At 44.9% G+C, this 17,678-nt stretch overlaps 1 protein-coding gene across 1 annotated transcript in view; it reads right to left on the bottom strand.

The window, feature by feature from the left end:
* Window positions 1–17,402, bottom strand: part of LOC126992305 (uncharacterized) — a 77,084-nt gene extending 59,682 nt beyond the window's left edge. The window contains exon 1 of the mRNA XM_050850966.1: window positions 17,250–17,402. The gene's annotated coding sequence lies outside the window, so the exon portion shown is untranslated. The remainder of the gene's footprint in view (window positions 1–17,249) is intronic.
* Window positions 17,403–17,678: the final 276 nt, after the last annotated feature.

The following is a 17,678-nucleotide window of genomic DNA, read 5'->3' as shown; positions in this document are numbered from 1 at the left end:
CTACTAATTCCTGTATCTAAGTCAATGATATCAATAATAAACAAAAGTGGACCTAATACCGAGCCTTGTGGGACCCCACTCGTAACACATCCCCAGTCAGATCTCTTACCATTGACTGAATTGTTAACTAAACATTTAAGTGAGTCTTTAACATATAGCGCAACTCACTGAACTGCCACACACTACTGGCGACCCACCAGCGTCACGTATCCTGCCTAACAATTCTCTAAAACGCCTGAGAAGGTCCTCGCTTGGCACACGATCTATCGTGGTGCTTGTAGATTAGCTCTCTAACCATTGGGTCACATTTCAGGATATAATGTGCTGTGCCACCGGCAGCAGGCTTACTAAAATTTTTCTCAATTTTCTCCTCAACTTGTGGAATGGAGTGTAGGAACTCATTTCTTTTAAGCAGTGTCTCAATTATCTTATCCCCAGTCTCCTCCTTGTGCACATTACGATCTTTGGCCTCAGTTTTCCCACACTTTTAGTCCTGACTTTCTCCACAGATTGCAATTTTTGGGCTGCCTCATTCCTCATATCCTCATCATCAAAGTTCATTATAATATTACCTCCAATAGTAAATCTTGAATCAGTAATCTGAATGCCATGTAATGCTTCAGAAACTTCACTTTTCAACTCTGTAGCCTTTTTATCTTGTTCCGAGGCCTTGACAACAAGTAAATTCTTCTTAACTTTCCTCTTACGTTTGGTGACCTCAGCCCAAGTTGCATCTGCTGACTCCACATGTTCAGCCCGCTGCAAGACGTCCGCCACATCCTGCACCACCTCCCCCAGCTCCTCCTTCACGCTGACCGCTTGTGACTCAGCTTCTTGTTTCACTTCTGATATTTCCTTAGATAATTCCAGCTTGAATTCTTCCGTTTTTTCCACAATTTTGGTAGCCAGAGATGCTTTATGAAGGCATGGGTTGCAAATCCAATTTACTTTATATATATTTTCCGACTTAATTCCAGACAGATGAGCACACTTCACATGACACCACTTAGGGCACAGACAGCACCCTATCCGCTTATCGCTCGTCAGCACCCCTGACCAGTCCTCCGGGACCCAAGCCACCCCGGGGACAGAGTGGCCTCAACGCCTAGCCTCGCAGCCTCAATGATTAGGTATGTTTGTGCGGCTTACTCGCATCGGATTCCGGTTTGGCCTGAAAACTATGAGACTCCTAACTTGTGGGCTGAACTAAATCATCGCCTATTCGACTAAGTGCTTATAAAGTGCAAAAAGCAGCCTAGATTCCGATAAGTAGCAATATTACTAGATTTACTAGCGGCTTCTCTTGTTACCGCCGATAAAAGACTGTTGAACTCTTAATTAACTTCCATAATAAATCAAACTATCGCCTAGTCGACCAAAGCGCTTACAGAACGTAGCAAACCTAAACTCCGAAAAGTAGGATTGATAGATTTTAGCGATTAGCACTTCCTTTCACCTACGATAAAACAACAAGCGATTGGACTCTTAACATCTAGTATTTCCCAAACCTTCATTTATTCGAGTAACACAGCGTAGCAGACCTTACAAACTCCCCAAAACAGTACTATTAGGAGAGCCTAGTGATTACCAGCGCCCAGCCAATTTTTTCCACCAAATCGATAAAATACTGACGGTGACCGTGAGCCTTTAGTAGCCATCGACCTTAATCCCCCCGGAGCCTTGACACCTGTGAGACACTCTGCTGGTCTCAGCGTGTAACCTTTCAGCTTTGTTAACCGTTCCTCCCGGGCTCCCTCCCTGACCACGCCCTGCTTCTGTACTCCGTCCCATCCCTCCGGCGTGGTCTCGGGGGCCCAGCGCGCGAAACTGCTTCTTGCATTAGCCACACCGCTGCTGCGAGGGGCGGCGCGAGGCGGAACTGTCCTGCTGCTCGTCCGTGTATTGAGGCCTCGCGGAAATGACGATTTTTACATCATCTTCCTGTTTTGAATTCCCCTTTTCTCTCCTTTTCCTGTATGTCGTTCATCTGTTGTCATATTCTTTCCAACCCTTTTCCGATTTTTCATTGTGTTTTTTGTTTTGTTTCCTTGCTTCCGTTTTTTTCATAATTTGTAACCAATCGACTACTTATCTTCATAATTTCTCTTTCGGTTCAATGTGGAGGCGTTCTCTGGTCTTGTTTCCCTAATGCCTGAGGGCGAAAGCAAGATCGAGAGAAGTGAGCTGCATTGTATTCATATGGTATTAATGTCGAGTTTAAGGTTAGATCCTCTTTACCAGTTGTGATGTAACTTGAGCCTCCCATCGCCTGAGAACTCTCGCCCGCTGGAGTGATGTTACTACTTGAGCCTCCCAACACCTGAGGTCCACATCTTTTCTTCGCCCGGTGGAGTGATGTTACTACTTGAGCCTCCCAACACCTGAGGTCCACATCTTTTCTTCGCCCGCTGGAGTGATGTTACTACTTGAGCCTCCCAACACCTGAGGTCCACATCTTTTCTTCGCCCGGTGGAGTGATGTTACTACTTGAGCCTCCCAACACCTGAGGTCCACATCTTTTCTTCGCCCGGTGGAGTGATGTTACTACTTGAGCCTCCCAACACCTGAGGTCCACATCTGTTCTTCGCCCGGTGGAGTGATGTTACTACTTGAGCCTCCCAACACCTGAGGTCCACATCTTTTCTTCGCCCGGTGGAGTGATGTTACTACTTGTGCCTCACAACACCTGAGGTCCACATCTTTTCTTCGCCCGGTGGAGTGATGTTACTACTTGAGCCTCCCAACACCTGAGGTCCACATCTTTTCTTCGCCCGGTGGAGTGATGTTACTACTTGAGCCTCCCAACACCTGAGGTCCACATCTTTCTTCGCCCGGTGGAGTGATGTTACTACTTGAGCCTCACAACACCTGAGGTCCACATCTTTTCTTCGCCCGGTGGAGTGATGTTACTACTTGTGCCTCCCAACACCTGAGGTCCACATCTTTCTTCGCCCGGTGGAGTGATGTTACTACTTGTGCCTCCCAACACCTGAGGTCCACATCTTTTCTTCCTTTGCCTTGAATCGGTTTGTATTTATGTTTTCACGACTCACTGTTTCATTTTACATCCTGGCGCTACAAAAACTGACATTTCTGTTTCTTGTTTTGATTGGTTCCCCCAAGGCAGAAATAAACCGTGACTTTTTTTTTTAAATATTCAATAATTTTCCTGCGCGGGATGATAAAAAAACCCTTGTCATTTTTATTTTTTTCTTATTATGGCGGGATGAGCTGAAAAACTTCCTGCACTTTTCATTAATTTTGTTGCGTTGAAGTATTACACAAATCGTGGCACTTCATATTTTAATAATAGTTTGCACCTTGAGCGTTTGTCTTAACTTGTTGCACCGAGTAGATACTAAAAACACAACTTTGGTTTCCTAACTCTCGTCTTACTCTTTCCGTCAGAGTAGAAAACATGTTATTTTGTTCAATCTACCTCGCTTCACGAACGACTTAATGCAAGCTTCCATAAAAAAGAAAATTTACACAAACTTTCGTTAAAAATCTCCGCCAATACCGGACCACTGCGGGCTTCTCCTTCCTCCCTCCATCCGTCCCATTATACGATTACGAATTCGATTAAGATTATTTCAAATGTTGTTTTCTCTGACTCAGCATCTGTGTCTGTCTGTCAGTCTGTCTGTCTGTGTCTTTGTTAGTCAATCTATCTGTCTTTCTGTCTGTATTTGTGTGTCTGTTATTCGTTTATTTATCCATCTATATAAAAAACATTCCAACTCACCTATCCACTTATTCATAGCCAATCTATCGATCTATATGTCTATATCTATCTATGCATCTATCTTTTTTCCTATCTCTGCATCGATTTATATTTATTCCTTTCACATTACTGTTATTATTGTCCTACACACACACACACACACACACACACACACACACACACACACACGATTCCACAATAGCTGCAGCAATTAACAACACTTCACCATACTACACCTCCCTTCAAAATGATCTCAACACCCTGCTGGCCTGGGCCCAAGACTATTCCGTCACCATTAACAGGAAGAAAACAATAGTCATGCACTTCGACCTGGCCATTACACCTACTCCACCCCCAACACTCAAGCTCGGTGATCACATCCTGGAAGCTGTGCACACCACTAAACTACCTGGCATCCTCCTCGACGACAAGCTCAGCTGGGACCCTCACACCAACACTACGATCTCCGCCACCTCATACAGACTGCACATGCTCCGCACTCTCAAGAAATTTGGCGTCCCTACCTCCGACCTGACACATGTCTACACCACATTCATCCTGCCAAGGCTGTGCTACGCCTCTCCACTCTGGTCGTCATCCCTCAACAACACACAAACAAAGAAACTGGAAAAAGTACAGAAGAGGGCAATTATACGCATCATGGGGTCGAACTACACAATTTACAATGAAGCCATCACCCAACTGAACATTCTCTCCATTCTGAACCTCCTGACCCTTCAACTTCACAGGTTCAGCACCAAGCTGCTTCACAACCCACACCACAGACACCTGCTCCCTCCCGAAGCCCCGAGGCCCCGTCGAGCAGTACGCCGCCCCAAGAAACTGGTCCCCATCAGAGCCTGAACTGACCGGGGCAAGAACAGCACCATACCGACAGTAGTTAGCTTTTTAAATAACTAGCAAGGATAATAACCTGACGTTTTAAGTGTTTATCATGAAGTACTTTAATTTTATGTTATTTCTATTCAAATTTATTTCACTACTGTTGTATTCCATTAACTCATCACATTCTTTTTCTTTTATTCATATTCACCTATTTTCTAGTCAACATTGCCAAATTCTCATCACTTAATTCATCTTTTTTTTTTAACAACAAAGGAGACAGCTCAAGGGCACAAAAAAAGGAAACAATAATTAAAAAAAGCCCGCTACTTGCTGCTCCTAAAAAAAGAATCAAAAGAGGTGGCCGAAAGAGAGGTCAATTTCAGGAGAGGTGCCCTAATACCCTTCTCTTGAAAGAGTTCAAGTCGGAGGCAGGAGGAAATACAGATGAAGGAAGATTGTTCCAGAGTTTACCAGCGTGAGGGATGAAAGAGTGAAGATGCTGGTTAACTCTTGCATAAGGGGTTTGGACAGTATAGGGATGAGCATGAGTAGAAAGTCGTGTGCAGCGGGGCCGCGGGAGGGGGGGAGGCATGCAGTTAGCAAGTTCAAAAGAGCAGTCAGCGTGGAAATATCAATAGAAGATAAAAAAGAGGCAACATCGCGACGGAATTTAAGAGGTAGAAGACTATCAGTAGTAGGAGGAGAGCTGATGAGACGAAGAGCCTTAGACTCCACTCTGTCCAGAAGAGCTGTGTGAGTGGAGCCCCCCACACGTGAGATGCATACTCCATACGAGGGCGGACAAGGCCCCTGTATCTGGATAGCAGTGGTGGGCACCGATCACTTTTTTGCTGTTCCGATCCCCGATCATCCGATCAGTTGGGGCAGCTGATCCGATTCCGATCATCCGATCATTTCTTAAGTGCTGGTGTTCATCCGATCGTTAAAACTTATAATAATTACTATTATTTTTTAAATAATAATTACAAAAACCACCTATTTTAGGCGTTCTGTAAGTAATAATTTCAAATAAGTAATAACTTAATTATTTGCTTATAAATATCTTTATTTTTCCTCTTTCTTTTGGTATACAGGACATGGTAAAGAAAAAATGTTATCTTAACTTCTTATTTTAGGCATTTATTTAAGTCTACTCTTTTTATTTAATTTCTGAAAGTATGATATTATGTTCGCTATTTTAACTTTTGTTTGAAGTTGATTTAGAATTTTGACAAACATTTTTCATCTTGTCGATTCGAATCCCCGTGCTACTACCTGGGATTTTTTAGTCACCGCCGAGTGGCTTAAGACTATCCACAGGCTGTCCAGAAGACCACCTATCATCCCGCTCTCTAGAAGAAACCGTACAAGCGAATCAAAAATGAGTTCCAGGGGGCAGCATGAGCCAAGCATAACTAGCACCACTATAAAAATTGCCTGCGCCATGACGGGCTTGAGCCGACCACCAGGCCCCTGAAGAAAGTCTTCCGGCGCTATAGGCTGAGATGTAAACAAAAAAAAAGTTACCACATTTATCACATTTACCGACATACAAGAGGTGTAGGGTACCTCATTTATCATATTTACCGACATTCAATTGGTGGAGGGCATCTCATTAATCACATTTACCGAGATACAAGGGGTGTAGGTTATCTCAGTTATCACATTTACTGACTTATAAGGGGTGCAGGTTATCTTATTGATCACATTTACCGACATACAAGGGGTTCAGGTTATCTTATTGATCACATTTACCGACATACAAGGGGTGCAGGTTATCTCATTTATCACATTTACCGACATACAAGGGGTGCAGGTTATCTCATTTATCACATTTACCGACATACAAGGGGTGCAGGTTATCTCATTTATCACATTTACCGACATACAAGGGGTGTAGGTTATCTCATTTATCACATTTACCGACATACAAGGGGTGCAGGTTATCTCATTTATCACATTTACCGACGTACAAGGGGTGTAGGTTATCTCATTTATCACATTTACCGACATACAAGGGGTGCAGGTTATCTCATTTATCACATATACCGACATATAAGGGGTGTAGGTTATCTCATTTATCACATATACCGACATACAAGGGGTGTAGGTTATCTCATTTATCACATATACCGACATACAAGGGGTGTAGGTTATCTCATTTATCACATATACCGACATACAAGGGGAGCAGGTTATCTCATTAATCACATTTACCGACATACCTCATTTAACTCATTTACTGACATACAAAGGGTGCAGAAGAAACTTTCATATTTCAAGCAATTTTCAAATTCAAAACATACGTCAACATTTACTTTTAATAAATTAAAAAAATAAAAACTCAAGTGGGAGATATCGCGATAGGCAATCGATAAAGTCACGGTACCGTGTCGCAGCTCATCCACCCTTTGTTTGTAAACAAATCCCGCGCATGCGCAGATTGGATGGATTGACTTAGGATACGTGGATGGCAGATGACACCACACCGGGTAGGACACGTAGCAATGGGTTTAAGTTGGATAACTTCAGGTTCAACAAAGACATAGGCAAGAACTGGTTTACCAACAGTGGTGGATGAGTGGAACAGACGTAGAAGTCATGTGGAGAGCACCAACACGATAGACACATGGAGTAGACATGGAGTAGGTAGGAAGACAGCTACCGAACGGGCGCAAGCCACTCCCGGTGAGGTATATATGGGAGGTGAGAAGGGAGCTGAAGCCCTACAAAGACCCTTCCCATGTCCTCACTAACCGTTTCCCTATTGTCTCACCAACACCGGAGAGTAGTTCAGCATGCTCTCTAAAGACAGATCCTCTCTTTATCCACACCACACTACATTCACACAACATATACACCTTTTCCCAAAATTCAAATTTTAAAATGGCGCACCTACATCAAGCCTCGGAGTCCCCGCCTGGGGGGAGGACCACAAATTCCCCCAGGGAGGACTCCCCTTCTGGCTGCCGACCCGAGAGGTGTCTTGATAAATCCTCGAACCTCTTTCTTCTCAATTTCTGCAACATTCGCGGTCTTCGTTCTAATTTTCATTCTGTGGAACATCATCTCTCCTCCTCTAAACCTCACCTTCTCTTCCTTACCGAAACACAGGTTTCTGAGGCTACTGACAGCATTCTCTACTCTCTTCCCTCCTACTATCTCTATCCTAAATTTCAATCCAAAGCTGGATGTTGCGCCTACGTGCGCAACGACATCACTTGCTCTCGTGCCCACGACCTTGACTCTTCTGAATTTTCCACCATCTGGCTAAGACTTCATTGTCATTCTATTACTAAATACATCTGTGCTGTTTATATCTCACCTAACTCTACCAACTATGTAAAATTCTTTGACTATTTGAATTCTAAATTGGAGCACATCTTGACCCACTCTCCCTTCGCTGAAATCTCCATCCTAGGAGATTTCAATGTTCACCACCAGCTTTGGCTTTCATCCTCTTTCACTGACCATCCTGGTGAACAAGCCTATAACTTTGCTATCCTCAACGACCTAGAGCAGTTGGGCCAGCACCCTACACGTATTCCCGACCGTCTTGGAGACCGGCCCTACATTCTAGACCTCTTCCTTACCTCAAACCCTTCTGCTTATTCTGTCAAACTGTTATCTCCGTTGGGCTCCTCCGATCACAATCTTATTTCTGCATCCTGTCCTATCGCTCCTGTACACCCTCTGGACCCACCGAAGAGGCAATGCCTCTGGCATTTTGCTTCAGCTCGGTGGGACGACCTGAGATGTACTTTCCGATTCCCGTGGAATGATTATTGCTTCCAGGATAGAGACCCCTCTGTGTGTGCTCAGCGCATCACAGAGGTGATTGTCTCTGGAATGGAGGCATACATTCCTCGTTCTTTCTCTACTCCTCACGCTAAAAAGCCTTGGTTTAATCACGCTTGTTCTCGTGCTGTCAATGATAGAGAAGTAGCTCACAAAAGGTACCAGAGCCTTCAAACTAATGCTAATTATGAACTTTACATTTATGCCCGAAATCGTGCCAAATCTATCCTCCGACTAACCAAAAATTCTTTCATTAATAGAAAATGTCAAAACCTTGCTTTCTCTAACTCTTCCCGTGACTTCTGGCATCTAGCCAAAAACATCTCCTCCAACTTCACTTCTTCATCTTTCCCTCCACTCTTCAGTCCTGACGGCAACACTGCCGTCTCATCTATCTCTAAGGCTGAACTCTTCTCTCAAACTTTTCCTAAAAACTCCACTCTGGACGATTCTGGGCATATTCCTCCTACTCATCCCCCCTCTGACTCCTTTATGCCTGTTATAAAGATTCTTCAAAATGATGTTTTCTATGCCCTCTCTGGCCTCAATCCTCAGAAGGCTTATGGACCTGATGGAGTGCCTCCTATTGTCCTTAAAAACTGTACCTCCGTGCTGTCACCCTGCCTGGTCAAACTCTTTCGCCTCTGCCTGTCAACATCTACCTTTCCTTCTTGCTGGAAGTATGCCTTCATACAGCCTGTACCTAAGAAGGGTGACCGCTCCAATCCCTCAAACTACCGTCCTATAGCTTTACTTTCTTGTCTATCTAAAGCTTTTGAATCAATCCTTAACCGGAAGATTCAAAAGCACCTTTCCACTTTTGACCTTCTATCTGATCGCCAGTATGGGTTCTACTGGTGATCTCCTAGCCTTCTTAACTGACTCTTGGTCATCCTCTCTTAACCGTTTCGGTGAAACTTTTGCTATTGCGCTGGACATATCAAAAGCTTTTGATAGGGTCTGGCACAAATCTTTGCTTTCTAAACTACCCTCCTACGGTTTCTATCCTTCTCTCTGTACCTTTATCTCCAGCTTCCTTTCTGACCGTTCTATTTCTGCCGTGATAGACGGTCACTGTTCTTCCCCTAAATCTATTGACAGTGGTGTCCCACAGGGTTCTGTCCTATCTCCCACTCTTTTTCTGTTGTTCATTGATGATCTTCTTTCCAAAACGAACTGTCCTATCCATTCCTACGCCGATGATTCCACTCTGCATTACTGAACTTCTTTTAATAGACGACCCACCCTTCAGGAACTTAACGACTCAAGGCTGGAGGCTGCAGAACGCTTAGCCTCAGACCTTACTATTATTTCCGATTGGGGCAAGAAGAACCTGGTGTCCTTCAACGCCTCAAAAACACAGTTTCTCCACCTATCCACTCGACACAATCTTCCAAACAACTATCCCCTATTCTTTGACAACACCCAGCTATCACTTTCCTCAACACTAAACATCCTCGGTCTATCCTTAACTCAAAATCTCCACTGGAAACTTCATATCTCATCTCTTACTAAATCAGCTTCCTCGAGGCTGGGGGTTCTGTACCGTCTCCGCCAGTTCTTCTCCCCCGCACAGTTGCTGTCCATATACAGGGGCCTTGTCCGCCCTCGTATGGAGTATGCATCTCATGTGTGGGGGGGCTCCTCTCACACAGCTCTTCTGGACAGAGTGGAGGCTAAGGCTCTTCGTCTCATCAGCACTCCTCCTCATACTGATAGTCTTCTACCTCTTAAATTCCGCCGCATTGTTGCCTCTCTTTCTATCTTCTATCGATATTTCTACGCTGACTGCTCTTCTGAACTTGCTAACTGCATGCCTCCCCCCTTCCCGCGGCCCCGCTGCACTCGACTTTCTACTCATGCTCATCCCAATACTGTCCAAACCCCTTATGCAAGAGTTAACCAGCATCTTCACTCTTTCATCCCTCACGCTGGTAAACTCTGGAACAATCTTCCTTCATCTATATTTCCTCCTGCCTACGACTTGAACTCTTTGAAGAGGAGGGTATCAGGACATCTCTCCTCCCGTATTTGACCTTGCTTTTGGACACCTCTTTTGTTTCTTTTTTAGGAGCAGCGAGTAGCGGGCTTTTCTTTTATTATTGTTTTCTTTTTTTGTGTGCCCTTGAGCTGCCTCCTTTGTTGTAAAAAAAAAAAAAAAAAAAAAAGTGGGGGGGATTCTGGAGCTGCCCTGTGTAGGCCACCCGGCCTCTTGCAGTTTCCCTATGTTCTTATGTTCTTCTTAATTTGCAGAGTTTGTTCCTTGCATGGCTCATTCGCTGAATCTTGTTGCGATGTGTGCTGCTGAATGTTGCAGTGACTATGTTTGGTGCTAGGATTCAACGTCTGTATGTTTATCTGGTCAAGTCAACACATCGTTGGCGCAAACATGGAGATGCGCTGCAAGGCTCACCAGTTATCAAGTGCTTGCCAGACACACGATGGTCGGCTCGTGCAGATGTTGTAGAAGCCATAGCCAATGGCTACGAGCAAAACATAGTTGTACTAGAAAATCTAGCAATGGACATAAGAACATAAGAACATAAGAACGTTGGAATCTGCAAGAGGCCGGTAGGCCTATACAAGGCAGTTCCTTTGACCCTAAGCTCCTGTGTATCTAACCCCACCTAGTATCGCTGTCCATGAATTTATCACCTTGTCACTCACCACATGACTGCTAAGCCTATTCCACTCATCCACCACCCTGTTTGTAAACCAATTTTTGCCTATGTCCCTGTTAAATCTGTATTTATCCAGTTTAAACCCATTACTTCGTGTCCTACCCAGTTCTCTTACCAACAAAACCTTATGAATATTTCCTTTATTAAAGCCCTTCATCAGTTTATAAACTTCGATCATGTCTCCACGCACCCTTCGCCTTTCTAGTGAATGCAAGCTTAACTGTTTGAGTCTTTCCTCGTATGGCAAGTTTCTCAACCCCTGAATCATCTTAGTCATCCTCCTATGCACCGATTCTAGCATTTTGACATCCATTCTATAGTAAGGTGACCAGAACTGAAGCGCATAGTCAAGATGAGGTCAACTAATGCTAAATATAGTTTGAGGGAAACTTCGGCGCTTCTGTTGCTTACGCTCCTTGAAATAAATCCACAATGACGTTTTATGTGCGCCTGGGTGCCATTATATTTTGCAACATGTTGCTCGCGTTATCATGCCGCGACACTCACAGATGGGAATATTGGGTTTCTGCAAAAAAATCACTATTACTTCTGCAATTTCATTTCTTGTATAATTCAGTAAGGGTACAAACGTCAAAAAACGCTCTGCTGGCCCCTCTGGCAACATGTACCGAATGGTTAGGCGTTGCTGGTCCATGTGAGACACGTCTGGAGGGGAAGCCGCAGGTATGGAGCAATATTTGGCATTTTTTAACTTCTGCTGCTATGGTAGACACAACATTTTCCCCCAACACATCGATCAGCTCGTTACATAGTGTTGAGGAGAGGTAGTTTACATTACCACTTCCCTGGTTGGCATGTTCCTGTAAATGTGCCGCGAGAAAAAGAGTCGTACTTGCTAATAAGCTCAAATGTTTTACGTGACTCAAGTCAGGGATTATATTGATATGACACGAAAGGATGGCAGTGGTATCCTTGAATTAAACAGAAAAGTGCTTATATTAATGTACTGGAGCTGGCGCGGGGCCCCTAAATGCGCGGGGCCCTAGCTGAGCCGCGGCCCTATGGGCCCTGCCCTAAATCCGGCCCTGCTTGTTAGCCTTTTTGTTAGCTGTTTTTTTGTGTGTTTTTGATTAAGGCGCGAACTGTTATCTCACGTCAGGTCCGGTGTACCGTTGCCTGCTTTCTCCTGTTGATAGAAGTCGTGAGACAACACAATAGCCTTTTAGTTAAGTGATGTGGGTTATGTGTTGGTCAAGCGGAGCCGTTAAGTTCACTTTCAGCTCACTTAATTTACTCTCTCTCTCTCTGGTTGATTAAATGGTTGTATTGCTTTTTAAATATATTCACAGAATAGTTACAGTATTTTGTGGACGAGTCGTAAGTCGTACGCACATTCCGAGAAGTCCTGTGCTCTCGTCCGCCGCCCGCCCTGACCTGCCGGCTTCTCTTGGTACAGGAGGGGCCAGCGGATAGCATGCTTGCTGAATCAGCACCGTTCCCACGGCAAGGAGCACCTCCTAAGCACAACGTAGCGTCTGTGTGTAACGTCCTGGCGCCACTGGGCCATGGCGATACGACATACATTCACACATTCACATTATGTTATAATATACACATTACATCGCTCGGTCACGGAAAAAGTCGCGACCTCGCGGCTCACCCGACCCTTAAAATCAGTGTACCTACCCATGTTACAGTCGCACAATGTGTACTAGTTAAACGAGGGCCTATTATGGTTGCATGTAAAAAAAAAATATATACAAGTCACAGCCCGCCTAACGATACAACATCGGGAAATGCCAATGACAATAAAAATATTCATGGAAGTAACAATAAATGGGCAAGTACATACAGGGCGAGGTAAATAGGAAGCTCAGCACTAGTCCCAGAAAACAAAATAATAGCTCGAGTAGTCATTTACAAGATACATCCTAGAAAAATAAATTGACCAAATTGTCATTAGGATACATGGTAACGGAGCTATTTGGAATAGTAATAAGAAAAGGAAAAAAAAATCCTTGAAGAAGATTTGATACAAACTGAATCTTCGAGTCACAATGCGTACGAACTCAGCGCGGTGGGGCAACTCTTGCCTGAAGATGGTTGTACAAAGTCAGAGCCCGCTTAACAAGGCAGAACAGGGGGATGACAATGATGATAAAAAGAACCACCGGCAAGATCAGTGATGGGTAATGTACATATGGGGCAAGGTAAACCGGTAGAGAGTCATGGACAGCTGACTCCAATTCCGAGAAATTTGAAAAGGTTAGCTCGGAAAGGCTATTTGTCACATACTTCATCCTAGAAAAGGTGAGATTCACTAAACTGTTAATAGGATAGATTGGGATGGCATTTGTGGCCGCAAATCCATGATGGAGCTTCTCCGGAAAGGTCGTCAAATTGACAGAACGTAGGGAGCAAGACACCCGTACCGCCAGGTGACCTGCAACCTCTCTATAAGTTGAATCTTCAGGACAGACCACTGTCACAAACACTGGTAGTGTGAAAAAGAAGTAGTGAAATCCGGAGAACCTCCTGTGGAAAAATGATTTAGGGACGAGGTGATGATAGAGACAACTCTCTAGAGCTTTAGAAGCATCTGACTGGGTTAGCACCACTAACTCCTGATACTCCGTTTATCAGGTCTACAGCACTATAAAAGAAAATCCTGTCACCAAGTGGTGAAATCACCGTTGTAGCAAATCTCACTGAAATATATAAATCCAGCATAAATAGTTAAAGTAATTCCAGCATTAATAAACATCAAATTCAAAAGACAAATTTCCTCCTATCCTCCGACCGGAACGAACGTGGATGACTGACATCAGTGATGTCAAAAATAATTCCCGTAATTTTTAACAGTGGTATGTCAAGGAAAAGGTAAGTGAGTAAGACTTGTCTGCGTACTTCCAAAGCTGAAAGGTATTCACATGCTGGGTACAATAAAAGTTAGGGACAGCATCTGCCCAAGTGTGGTTAAGTCTGTCTTTGCAGAGAAAAATGTCTTTCAAGCAGAAGCACATGAGGTTCAAGGTTAAAAGTACCTATCCCTATGGTAGTCTACACCCTCGACTATTACGGTCCCAACAACTAAGGAGACTGACTGCCCTACATCAACTCAGCAAATAGTGAGTAAGAGTGAAAAGTATTACTCAAGCACTCCCCTCTCGCATGAAAAAGATGCAGGCAAAAGCTCAGGAACCAAATAAATTAGTAATTGCGAGGACGCAGGTTATAGTCGTGTGTTGGAAAGATAGACAAAGCATCGTCCGGCTGAGGCAAACAGGCGGTTCTCGCTGGTTCAACTAAAGTCGAATCGATGACCTCAGGCTGGGCGTCTGTCTTTTTGAGGCGATCACTATGCACAATTTCATATGAATTAAAAATGAGATCATAAAGCTCAAATTTGTGACCATCTAGTTGCCTAACTATCTGGCGTGGGCCCACGAATTTAGGGGACAACTTCGAATGTCTCTCTGGGACTCGAATCATAACAAAGTCACCCACTTTCAAGGAAACAGGGGCGGCACGCTTGTGTTGCTGCAAGCACATAGCCTCAGATGTAGCCTGTAGTCTCTTTCTGACTTCTCTATGAATATCTATGAAAACCTTGAGTTGAACCTTAGAATAATCATCTACATTATATACAGGTGAATGAGAACTACCAAGCAGGTCATACGGGAGTCTCTTCTCAACCCCAAAAATTATGTAGTGGGGAGATTGTCCCGTTGACTCACAAACACTGCTGTTTATGCTTGCTGCAACATATGCTAGCCAGTCCTCCTATGTATGCTGAAGTCCGCTAACGACCGGGCGCAAGACATCTAAAATCTTCCTATTCGCGCGCTCAACAAGGCCGTTGCTGGCTGGGTGATAACTGACTGTAAAAGATTGTGTAATGGCAAACTGTTTGCATATTTCTGCTAAAAGTTGATTTCGAAACTCGGTTCCATTATCATTTAACAACACTCTAGGTGTGGAATACGGACAAATGAGATGAGTAATCAGGGCATGAGCAATGGACTTAGCAGATTTATCTTGCACTGGGGCTAAAACAACGTACCGAGACAAGTGATCTACACAAACTAAGAGGTACCTAGAGCCCTGGTGGCTGGCGGGAAGCTGTAGCAAGTCAATAGAAACTACATCCCAAGGCCGGGCAGGGGGCGGGTATTCTAGGATCGGCGCAGGCCTAGGCACCGTCCCTTTATGTTGGGCACACTTGACACACTTAGCCACATACGCGTCAATATCTACATGCATAGTTGGCCAAAAATAGACCCCTTCCCTTACACTTTCTTTCTCGTCCTTTCCCTTTCCCTTTCCTTTCCTTTCCTTTCCTTTCCTTTCCTTCCCTTCCCTTCCCTTCCGTTCCAATTTTTTATCGTCCTTTCCCTTCTCTCTCTTCCCTTCCCTTCCCTTCCCTGCTTACAAATTATTAAATTAATTTCTGCTTATTATAAAACCATTTTTTTGTAAGCATAATAAAGTGTTTCAAGTGTTTCCACTTTTTTCTCTTTTCTTCCCTTTCCTTCCCTTTCTCTTCCACTTTTTCCCCGCCCTTTCCCTCTCTCTTCTCTTCAATTATCTTCCCTTCCCTTCCCCTCCCTTCCTTCCTTCCTTTCTTTTCCCATCTTTTACTTATAATTTCTCTTCCTTTTCTTCCCTTCCCTTCCGTTCCTTTCCCTTCCACTTTTTCCTTCTTCCCTTCCTTCCTCTCTTTCCTTCTTCCCTTCCCCGCCTGAACCCGCCTCCATCCTTACTAATCCTTCCGCCCCATCCACCTCCCTTGCTACCTCATCCACTCCCACTCCCTCTTCTCCCTCCAACACCCTTGACTCCTCCCCTATCCTCATCACCACTCCATCTTCCCCTTACACCTCCAACACGATCTCCTCTGCCACGCCTGAACCCGCCGCCACCCTTGCCATTCCTTCCCTTCCCTTCCCTTCCCTTCCCTTCCACTTTCTTTCTCGTCCTTTCCCTTTCCCTTTCCTTTCCTTTCCTTCCCTTCCTTTCCCTTCCGTTCCACTTTTTTATCGTCTTTTCCCTTCTCTCTCTTCTCTTCCCTTCCCTTCCCTGCTTAAAAATTATTAAATTAATTTCTGCTTATTATAAAACCATTTTTTTGTAAGCATAATAAAGTGTTTCAAGTGTTTCCACTTTTTCTCTTTTCTTCCCTTTCCTTCCCTTTCTCTTCCACTTTTTTCCCGCCCTTTCCCTCTCTCTTCTCTTCAATTATCATCCCTTCTCTTCCTTCCCTTCCTTCCTTCCTTTCTTTTCCCTTCTTTTACTTATAATTTCTTTTCCTTTTCTTCCCTTCCCTTCCTTCTCTTCCTTCCTTCCTTCCTTTCTTTTCCCATCTTTTACTTATAATTTCTCTTCCTTTTCTTCCCTTCCCTTCCGTTCCTTTCCCTTCCACTTTTTCCTTCTTCCCTTCCTTCCTCTCTTTCCTTCTTCCCTTCCCTCGCCTGATCCCGCCTCCATCCTTACTAATCCTTCCGCCCATCCACCTCCCTTGCTACCTCATCCACTCCCACCCCTCTTCTCCTCCAACACCCTTGACTCCTCCCCTATCCTCATCACCACTCCATCTTCCCCTTCCACCTCCAACACGATCTCCTCTGCCACGCCTGAACCCGCCGCCACCCTTGCCATTCCTTCTACTCCATCCACCTCCCTTCCTACCTAATCCACCTCCATCCACAATACCACTCCCCTTTCTCCCGCTCTCCCTTCCTCTCCCTCCAACACCCTTGACTCCTCCCCTATCCTCATCACCACTCCATCCTCCACTTCCACCTCCAACACGAACTCAACCTCCTCCTCCTCCTCCACTTCTGATACCACATCTCCCTCCATCCACATCTCACCCTCCACCCTTCCCCAACCACCCACTACTGTCACCACCACCACTTCCAAACCCACCTTCGCCCGCGCTCCCTTTTGTACCTCGCGCCCTGCCAAAAGAAACCACAAGACCATTCTCCCAGCTGTCACTCGTACGAACCAGACGCTATTTCCTGGCATGGGCAAACTGACTACTAGAGTCAACTTAGTTGGCGACAGTGTGGTGAGAGGCCAACGTACGGAGTTTTGCGGTCGGAATACGTTGAGACGGCAGCGTTTCTGTATCCCCGGAGCCAAACTGGACACACACACACACACACACACACACACACACACACACACACACACACACACACACACACACACACTCCCGCTCCTCCTCCCCTTACCTTCGCGATCTCTGGCCTCTGGGCGATGAGGTTAGCGAAAGCCACGTCCACTTCGGCTCAACCATCTCCGTTGAGCCCCGCTACGGAGGGTCAACTTGGGGTCCTGTTGGGGAGGTGGAGAGGGAGGGGGAGGATTAGCGAGTGAGGGGGGAGGGAAGGAGAGGGAGAGGGAAGGAAGGCGATGTGATGGAATGGGAGATGTGAAGAAAGGGAAAAAAAGGAAAGGAAGGGAATAATAATACAAAACGAGTAATGTGAAATAGAGAGGGAAAGACAGGAGGGAGGGAAAGGAAGGGAAAATAGAAAGGAATAACAAAAGGGAAGAATGGATGGAGAGAGGAGGGAAGGGAAGAAAGAAGAATGAAGGGAAGAAAGGGGGAAAACGGAAGTAAGGAAAGGAGAGAAGGAAGGAAGGAAGGAAGGAAAGAG

This window comes from Eriocheir sinensis, unplaced genomic scaffold (assembly GCF_024679095.1).
Source record: "Eriocheir sinensis breed Jianghai 21 unplaced genomic scaffold, ASM2467909v1 Scaffold436, whole genome shotgun sequence".
NCBI lineage: Eukaryota > Metazoa > Arthropoda > Malacostraca > Decapoda > Varunidae > Eriocheir > Eriocheir sinensis.
Note: the sequence above shows the minus strand (reverse complement) of the source record. Positions and strands in the feature narration are given on the sequence as shown.